Source organism: Colobus angolensis, unplaced genomic scaffold (assembly GCF_000951035.1).
Source record: "Colobus angolensis palliatus isolate OR3802 unplaced genomic scaffold, Cang.pa_1.0 Scaffold32, whole genome shotgun sequence".
NCBI lineage: Eukaryota > Metazoa > Chordata > Mammalia > Primates > Cercopithecidae > Colobus > Colobus angolensis.
This window is the reverse complement of record NW_012116488.1, coordinates 2344666-2354338: the sequence shown is the minus strand read 5'-3', so window position 1 is coordinate 2354338 and position 9673 is coordinate 2344666. Positions and strand designations below refer to the sequence as shown.

The 9673-nt window shown below is 48.6% G+C and overlaps 2 pseudogenes; both read right to left on the bottom strand.

The window, feature by feature from the left end:
* Window positions 1-3129, bottom strand: part of LOC105518546 — a 14279-nt pseudogene extending 11150 nt beyond the window's left edge.
* A 1195-nt stretch (window positions 3130-4324) lies between these two features.
* On the bottom strand, window positions 4325-9673 carry LOC105518545 (annotated as a pseudogene).

Here is a 9673-nt window from a genome sequence, read left to right as displayed (position 1 = left end):
CAGCAGCCTGCTCTCCTTCTTCAATCTCTTCAGGATCGCTGTAGAAGTAGAGGTCAGGCATGACCTCCCACAGCGTCCACCACATCAAACCCAATGAGGGAGCTCCCTTTATTGTCACATGGGATGGCAATGTCCCCACAGCACAGAGGAGAATCTGTGTTACGAGCAATGCAGGTAGGTTAACATAAGATGCCTCCCTGAGGGGCTGGTGGTCAGCCCTGGGGTCAGTAACCACCAGAAGCTGTGGCTCCCGGAAGGCTGCCTGGATCTGGTTAGTGAAGGTTCCAGGAGTGAAGCGGCCAGCAATTGGAGTAGCTCCAGTGGCAGCAGCAAACTTCAGCACGGCCCTCTGGCCAGTATTTCTGGAGGGTTTTCAATGGCAACAATGACACAAGCTGCCAGCAGAAGCTTCTCCCAGGTCCTCCCACAGATTTATGATGTAGATGCCATCACTTTTCCTTTTGTAGATGTATTGTTTCATCTGGAAGTCAAGATTGGTGCCACCTAAGTGGGTTCCTGCTGCAAGGAACTTAAGGACATGCTCCTCCTTCATTTGCAGGACATCAAGGGCTCCAAACCTTGTGAAAGTTTTCCTTTAAGTTACAATAGGAATCCAGAACAACGCTGTATGGACCCCTCTATGGGTAGCGCGGAAAGCGGGAGTTTATTTATTTATTTTTTTGAGATGGAATCTTACTCTGTCACCCAAGCTGGAGTGCAGTGGCGCCATCTCGGCTCACCGCAGCCTCCGCCTCCGAAGTTCGAGTGATTCTGCCGCAACCTCTCAAGAAGCTGGGATTACAGGCGCGGGCCGCCACGTCCAGCTAATTTTTTTGTATTTTTAGTAGAGAAAGGGTTTGACCATGTTGGCCAGGCTGGTCTTGAACTCCTGACCTCAGGTGATCCACCCACCTCTGCCTCCCAAAGTGCTGGGATTACAGGCATGAGCCACCATGCCTGGCTGGATTTCTTAGCCAGGTTTTGCAGGATCATGACATCTGCAAATAGAGACAGTTTTCCTTTACAATCTGAATGCCTTTTATTTTCTTGCCTAATTGCCCTAGCTAGACCCTCCAGTACAATGTTCAGTAGAAACGCCAAGAGCAGACATCCTTGTCGTGTTCATGGTGTTAGGAAGAAAGCATTCAGTCTTTCACTATAGTTGCCTTTTTTTTTTTCTTGAGACTGAGTCTCGCTCCGTCACCCAGGTTGGAGTGCAATGGCATGATCTTGGCTCACTGCACCCTTTGCCTCCCCAGTTCAAGCAATTCTCATGCCTCAGCCTCCTGAGTAACTGGGATTACAGATGGGCACCACCACGCCCAGCTAATTTTTGTATTTTCAATGGAGACGGGGTTTCGCCATGTTGGCCAGGTTGGTTTCGAACTTCTGACCTCAGGTGATCCACCTACCTCGACCTCCCAAAGTGCTGGGATTACGGGCGTGAGCCACCTCGCCTGGCCCGTAGTTGCCCTTTATACAAAGTTCCTTTCTATTCCTGGTTTGCTAAGGGTGGTTTTTTGTTTTTTGTTTTTATTGTGAAATTGTCTTGGGGCCAGGTATGGTGCCTCACACCTATAATCTCAGCACTTTGGGAAGCTGAGGTTGGAAAATCACTTGAGGCCCGGAGTTCGAGACCAGCCTGGGCAACATAGCAAGACCCCATTTCTAATTTTAAAAAATTGTTTTTAAAGAATGAGCCAGGTGTGGTGGTGCATGGCTGTATTCCTAGCTACTCAGGAAGCTGAGGCAAGATGGTGGATTGAACCCAGGAGTTCGAGGCTACAGTGAGGTATGCCTGTGCCACTGTACTGTAGCCTGGGCAACAGAGCTAGACCCTGTCTCTGAAAAAAGTTTTGCATGGCCGGGCATGGTGGCTCATGCCTGTAATCCCAGCACTTTGAGAGGCCAAGGCAGGCAGATCTCCTGATGCCAGGAGTTCGAGACCAACCCGGGCAACATGGTGAAACCCCGTTTCTACTGAAAATACAAAAATTAGCGAGTCGTGATGTCACATGCCTGTAATCGCAGCTGCTTGAGAGGCTGAGGCATGAGAACTCCCGCCTGGGAGTTGGAGGTTGCAGTGAGCTGGGATCCCGCCACTCCTGCCCCTGCACTCCAGCCTGGGCAACAAGAGCAAAAAAACCCATCTCAAAAAAAAAAGGTGTTCCATTTTGTCAAATGCTTTTTCTGTGCCTATTGATATGATTATATTGTTTCTGGCCGGGCGCGGTGGCTCACATTTGTAATCCCAGCACTTTGGGAGGCTGAAGTGGGCGGATCACCTGAGGTCAGGAGTTTGAGACCAGCCTGGCCAACATGGTGAAACCCCATCTCTACTAAAAATACAAAAAGTTAGCCAGGTGTGGTGGTGGGTGCCTGTAATCCCAGTTACTCAGGAGGCTGAGGCAGGAGAATCACTTGAACCTGGGAGGTTGAGGTTGCAGTGAGCCGAGATTGTGCCACTACACCCCAGCCTAGGTGACAAGAGCGAAACTCCAGCTCAAACAAAACAAAATAAACAAACAAAAAACAGAGTCAGGAATGACAGTGTGCTGCTCAGGGCCAGGCCTCAGGAGTGGAAGACAGTGGCACCATCACACACACAGACACACACACACACCCTCATACACTAAGTCCTTTTTCCATTTCAACCCTAAAATTGTAATTTTTAAAATAACATGCTTATAAAAATAGGATCTCCTCCAAGTAGGTTTCTGTTAAAAGCAGGGGTTTTAGGAAGTTTGGGGGTGTTGTTCTTTATGGATTTTTGTTTTGTTTTGTTGCTTTAGGTGTAGATTGGAGGATTTGCTTTAACAGAGTATCTTTTTGGCTTTATGGCTAAAATAGCCAGTTCCTGCTTATTAATACTCAAACACATCAATTATTCATCTGCAGTTGGGTATATTACACATGCCGAGTCATCCATCCTCCTGCCCTCTTTGTTAAAGGAGGCTTTGAGGCCAGCAGCCCCACGGGGAAGGCGTGTAGTTGGGACTCAGGGCTGACTCAGAGGGCCAGCCCTGGCCAGCTCATGTCTGAGGTCACATCCGAGGGAGAGGAGGCAGCAGAGCTGAGTGAACAGAATCTTGTTCTAACAACTTGCCAGGTTCCGTGCTGCCTTGCCATGCCCAGCTCCTGAGCTGTCCATGAGAGGTCAGGGATTTGTCACGATGAAGGGCTAGACCTTTGAGGGTTTTGCTCTTTCAACTCTGCTCTTGTCCTTGACCTGCAATTATACTAGCAGCAGTTTCCATATGCAGTGGTGACAGCTGATGTGTACTGGGGAAAACGATGGACAGTCAGAAGCATTGTGACCCTCAGATGGGGAAGCTCAAGTTCAAGGTGGGCAGGAAGGCCACAGGCAAGGCCATTTGGCAGCCAAGTGCAAAGTCAGGGTGGAATCTCCATCTCCTGGGACCATCCCCCATCAGCCTCCTGCATGGAATCCACAATGAGGGCCAGAACAGTGGAGCGTCTGCTGTTAGCTATGCCCTGGTGCACGAACTCCCAGGTAAAACCAGATCCACAGGGGAGAAGGGAGTAAGCATTATTTATTTATTTATTTGAGATGGAGTCTAGCTCTGTCACCCAGGCTGGAGTGCAGTGGCATCATCTCGGTTCACTGCAACTTCTGCCTCCCCAGCTCAAGCCATTCTTGGGCCTCAGCCTCCCGAGTAGCTGGCATTACAGGCATGTGCCACCACGCCGTGCTAATTTTTGTATTTTTAGTAGAGATGGGGTTTCACCATGTTGCCCAGGCTGGTCTCAAACTCCTGGACTCAAGCGATCTGCCTTCCTCAGCCTCCCAAAGTGCTGGGATTACAGCCATAAGCCGCTGTACCCAGCCACCACTATCCTGATTTTTGTGTTTTTCATCCCCTTGTGTTTTTTTCAATAGTTTCATTCTATACGTTTGCATCTTTAAACAGTATGTTGTTTGGTTTTGCACGTTTTTATTTCTGAATCACGCTATGTGTATTCTAAGAATTGCTTTGGTTTTTTAAATAATATATCGAGATTATGATACTAAGATGCATTCCTGTTGTAGTATGTAGCTGTAAAAAGTATTCTTTCTGTTATATACTATTTCTTTGTGCGAATATGCCATTTTCTGTATTCGTACAGATAATGGACATTTGAATTGTTTCCAGTGTGTTTCTATAACAAACTGTAGTGCTGTGATTATTCTTATACATGTTCCCGTGCATATGCTTGAGAGCTTTTTCTGTTTTAGAAACCGGTGTTTATTTTCCATCGACCTTATTTCCATGTTGCTGAAGAGCCCGTGCAAAAACAGCTCGAGACTATGCAGTGGTCGCTTCTACCCATTCAGTGGCCTGAGCAGTGGGAGCTGCAGACCAGTTTTTAGTGGCAGGCTGAGCCCTCCAGTCTTCCGTAGGGAACTGCTGAACAGGCACAGAGGGCACCGGCACGCTGCCAGACCGGTCTGCAACCTCAGGCTGAGCAGCAGTGAACTCGGGAGCTGGAGCGTCCGTTCACCCTGAAATTCCTCCTTGCTCATAGCCTTTTCAGCAGCAGCCTGCTCTCCTTCTTCAATCTCTTCAGGATCGCTGTAGAAGTAGAGGTCAGGCATGACCTCCCACAGCGTCCACCACATCAAACCCAATGAGGGAGCTCCCTTTATTGTCACATGGGATGGCAATGTCCCCACAGCACAGAGGAGAATCTGTGTTACGAGCAATGCAGGTAGGTTAACATAAGATGCCTCCCTGAGGGGCTGGTGGTCAGCCCTGGGGTCAGTAACCACCAGAAGCTGTGGCTCCCGGAAGGCTGCCTGGATCTGGTTAGTGAAGGTTCCAGGAGTGAAGCGGCCAGCAATTGGAGTAGCTCCAGTGGCAGCAGCAAACTTCAGCACGGCCCTCTGGCCAGTATTTCTGGAGGGTTTTCAATGGCAACAATGACACAAGCTGCCAGCAGAAGCTTCTCCCAGGTCCTCCCACAGATTTATGATGTAGATGCCATCACTTTTCCTTTTGTAGATGTATTGTTTCATCTGGAAGTCAAGATTGGTGCCACCTAAGTGGGTTCCTGCTGCAAGGAACTTAAGGACATGCTCCTCCTTCATTTGCAGGACATCAAGGGCTCCAAACCTTGTGAAAGTTTTCCTTTAAGTTACAATAGGAATCCAGAACAACGCTGTATGGACCCCTCTATGGGTAGCGCGGAAAGCGGGAGTTTATTTATTTATTTTTTTGAGATGGAATCTTACTCTGTCACCCAAGCTGGAGTGCAGTGGCGCCATCTCGGCTCACCGCAGCCTCCGCCTCCGAAGTTCGAGTGATTCTGCCGCAACCTCTCAAGAAGCTGGGATTACAGGCGCGGGCCGCCACGTCCAGCTAATTTTTTTGTATTTTTAGTAGAGAAAGGGTTTGACCATGTTGGCCAGGCTGGTCTTGAACTCCTGACCTCAGGTGATCCACTGCCTCAGCCTCCCAAAGTGCTGAGGTTACAGGCATGAGCCACTGTGCGCAGCTGAGAGTTTTTTCAGGGTAAATATTTTGGGTGCAATTGCTCAGCTGTAGGGACCACACAACTTCAACTTTAGTTGCTGATGTCAGATTGTTGTCCAAAATGCCAATTTTACTGGCTTTTGCCAAATAAGTTTTGGCTTTGTTGATTATGTGATCTCTGCATTGTGCTTCATTATTTTCTGCTCTTACCTTGAACTTACACTCCCAAGCAGGGTCTAAGAGTGCCCATTGAAGCCAGGTGCAGCAGCTTATGCTTGTAACACCAACACTTTGGGAGGCTGAGGCTGAGGATTGCTCGAGTCCAGGAGTTTGAGACCAGCCTGGGAAACATAGTGAGATCTCGTCTCTACAAAAAATAATCTTTTTTTTTTTTTTTTTTTTTTTTTTTTTTTTTAGAGACGGAGTCTCGCTCGGTCGCCCAGCCTGGAGTGCAGTGGCGCGATCTCGGCTCACTGCAAGCTCCACCTCCCGGGTTCACGCCATTCTCCTGCCTCGGCTTCCCAAGTAGCTGGGACTACAGGTGCCTGCCACCACGCCTGGCTAATGTTTTGTATTTTTAGTAGAGACGGGTTTTCACCGTGTTAGCCAGGATGGTCTTGATCTCCTGACCTCGTGATCTGCCCTCGGCCCCCCAAAGTGCTGGGATTACAGGTGTGAGCCACCGTGCCCAGCTCAAAAAATAACTTTTAAAAAATTAGCTGGGTATGATGGCTCATGCCCATAGTGCTAGTTACTTGAAGGTTGAGACAGGAAGATCGCTGGAGCCTAGGCGTTCAAGGCTGCAGTGAGCTATGATCATGCCATTGCACTCCAGCCTGGGTAACAGAGTGGGACCCTGTCTAAAAGACAACAAAATGTTCCCACTGTTCCACATTCTCAGCAGCACTTGCTATTGTCCGACTTTTTCCTTTTTGCCAATCTGGTGGCCAGTATGTGGTAATTTATTATGCTCTCTGTACTATAAATTATTTGTGTCCACCCAAATTCATATGTTGAAAACTGAACCCCGACTGGGCACAGTGGCTCAGGCCTGTAAACCCAGCACTAGGATGTTCAGATTGGAGGATCGCTTGAGTCCAGGAGTTCAAGACCAGCCTTGGCAACATGGTAAAAACCCATCTCTACAAAAAATTTTTAAAAATTGCTAGGAATGCTGGTGAGTGCCTGTAGTTCTAGCTGCCTGGGAGGCTGGGATGGGAGGATCACCTGAGCCTGGGAGATTGAGGCTGCAGTGATCCATGATAGCACCACTGTACTCCAGCCTGGGTGACAGGGTGAGACTCTGTCTCAAAAAAAGAAAACTAAACCCCAGAGTTTGATGGTATTGGGAGGTGAGGCCTTTGGAAGGTAATGAAGTCACGAGGGTGGAGTCCTTCCAGAAAAGAGCCCCAGAGAGCTCATTTGCGCCTTCTGCCATATGAGTGCACAGTGAGATGACAGCCGTACATCTGTGAACGCAAAGCCAGCCTTCAGCAGACACCATATCTGCCAGGGCCTTGATCTTGGATTTCCCAGCCTCCAGAACTGTGGAGAATACATTTTTCCTGTTTTTAAGCCAGCCAGCAGACTGGAGTCTAAGGGTACTGCTTTCTGCCTGTGAGCTTGAGAAAACCTCTTGCGCTTCTGAATCTCCGAGTCCTTGCCTGCAAAGCAGAGGCAATGATAAAAACCCTAACACCTTATCTGGCGTTGCAGGATCCCTTACCAAGGGCTTCTACATCTCCTATTTTGTTATAGCTTCCAGGATGGACTGAGATAGTTTGCATTTGCAATCACAGATGACTTTAAGTATTTGTTCTTATTATTTATCAACCCCCAAGTGCCTGTTGCTGTCTTTTGCCTATATTTCTATTGGGTTGTTGATCTTATTAAATTATAGATCTTTCTTTCTTTCTTTTCTTTTTTTGTGATCGAGTTTTGCTCTTTTTGCCCAGGCTGGAGTGCAGTGGCACGATCTCAGCTCACTGCAACCTCTGCCTGCTGGGTTCAAGTGATTCTCCTGCCTCAGCCTCCCAAGTAGCTGGGATTACAGGTGTGCACCACCACGCTGGCTAATTTTGTATTTTTAATAGAGGTGGCGTTTCACCATGTTGGGCAGGCTGGTCTCGAGCTCCTAACCTCAGGTGATCCGGCCTCCCAAAGTGCTGGGATTACAGGTGTGAGCCAGCGTAGCCAGCCAATTATAGACATTTCTTATATGGTATGGATTTAAATCCTTATCAGTTATAACTTCTCCCAGTTTGAGGCTTACATTTTTACCCTCTTTATGGTGTTTTTGAAAAACATAAACTGTTAAAAGCTTTAACTCTGTATCTCTTTGCAACTTTTTATTTTGCACTATGTGTACTGATGACCAAAAGGAAAAAATGAAATTTGAGCCCGGACATGGTGGCTTACGCCTGGAACCTCAGCACTGTGGGAGGTCAAGGCAGGTGGATCACAAGGTCAGGAGATTGAGAGCATCCTAGCTAACACGGTGAAACTCCATCTCTACTAAAAATACAAAAAATTAGCCTGGTGCGGTGACGGGCGCCTGTAGTCCAAGCTACTCAGGAGGCTGAGGCAGGAGAATGGTGTAAATCCAGGAGGCGGAGCTTGCAGTGAGCCTAGATCGCACCACCGCACTCCAGCATGGGCGACAGAGTGAGACTCCATCTCAAAAAAAAAAAAAAAAAAATTGAATTAAACCAAAGAGCTTAGTCTGTGTCACCCTCCCCTGATTAAATTTTTAAATTACAGTTCTCCTGTCCTGAAATTATATTATGCATGAGTTCTGCTATGTGTGTCCTGTGACCTGAGAGTGGGCAAGAACTTTCTCTGTTCACAGCTATGTCCTCAACGCTTCAAACATAGCTTTGCCCAAAGTAGGTGCTCAATAAACACTGTGGATGGAAGGAACAAAGGAAGGAGAGAGGAGTAGGGGGGCAGCCACCCAAGGCTGATGCGGCTTTTTATGACTCCACCCAATGAGGGCCAAACGACTCCAAGGATAGGGCAGCAGCCTAAGTAAAGGAGGAAACGGTCTTCCCTCAAGCAGAGCTTAGGCTTTATTGTCTTGGAAAAACCTGTTTGTATTTGGGAGATGTGCTTACTTTAATAGGTCAACCCTACAATAATGGGCAGGTCTGAGGCTCCAGGAGCGCTGGGGTAGTCTATTCACCCACTCATTCCTTCTCTCTATCCTTTTTTGCCCACCTGTCTTTGCAGCCCGTGGGTGTCAGAGCCAGCAGACTGGAGTCTAAGGGCACTGCTTTCTGCCCGTGAGCTTGAGAAAGCCTCTTGCCCTTCTGAATCTCCAAGTCCTTGCCTGCAAAGCAGAGGCAATGATAAAAACACGAACACCTTATCTGGTGTTGCAGGATCCCTTCCCAAGGGCTTCTGCGTCTCCTATCGTGAACTCAGTACTCAGTGAGGTAGGCAAAACTGGAGGAGGAAACCAGGGAGGAGGAGTGAGTCTCTAACTCCCCACCCTGTGTGGGTAACCCTCCATCTGTGTTCTACAGACTCTGAGCTCTGTGCTCCTCTCGGGGGGAGAGGTGGGAAGGGCAGCCCCCCAGGAGGTGATGAGTCCTCTGAGCTTTGGAAGGGTGGATTCTGCACCTGCTGTGCTGGTGCTTTCTGGGAATTTTCTCCATGGACCCCCAGAGCAACTGTGAGTGGTAGCTATTACCATTCCCATTTGACTGATTCAGAAACCATGCCTCAGAGACATGAAGTCACTTGCCCAAGGTCCCCCAGCATTCAGGGTCACAGCCAGAGTTTGAACTCCAAAGCCCTTGCCTCTCCCTCACCTCTGTGGTCCCCCAAGACCTTTAGATATAGTTCCAGACAGTGGATTTTCCCAGCTCACAGCAGAGTGAGTCATGGGACAGGGCAGGCTCCAGAGGGCTACGCTACCGAATCTGGTAATGACAACTGCGTACGTGTGTGTGAGAGGCGACTGACAGATCCAGATGGGGACTGACCAATCTAGAACTAGATAGGGATCAATCCTCTTCAGCAGATCCCAGAGCTGGAGAATTACTGCAGGGGCAAATGGCCCTTTCCCTCCTGCATCCCCCAGGGCCATCTCCACACTGTGGTGAAGCATGGGACGTGGTAAAGGGACACCTTCGAGCTGTGGCAAAAGCTGACACGACTTTCCAGAATAGTGTGTTTAGCAAGGCGGGGGCGTCCAT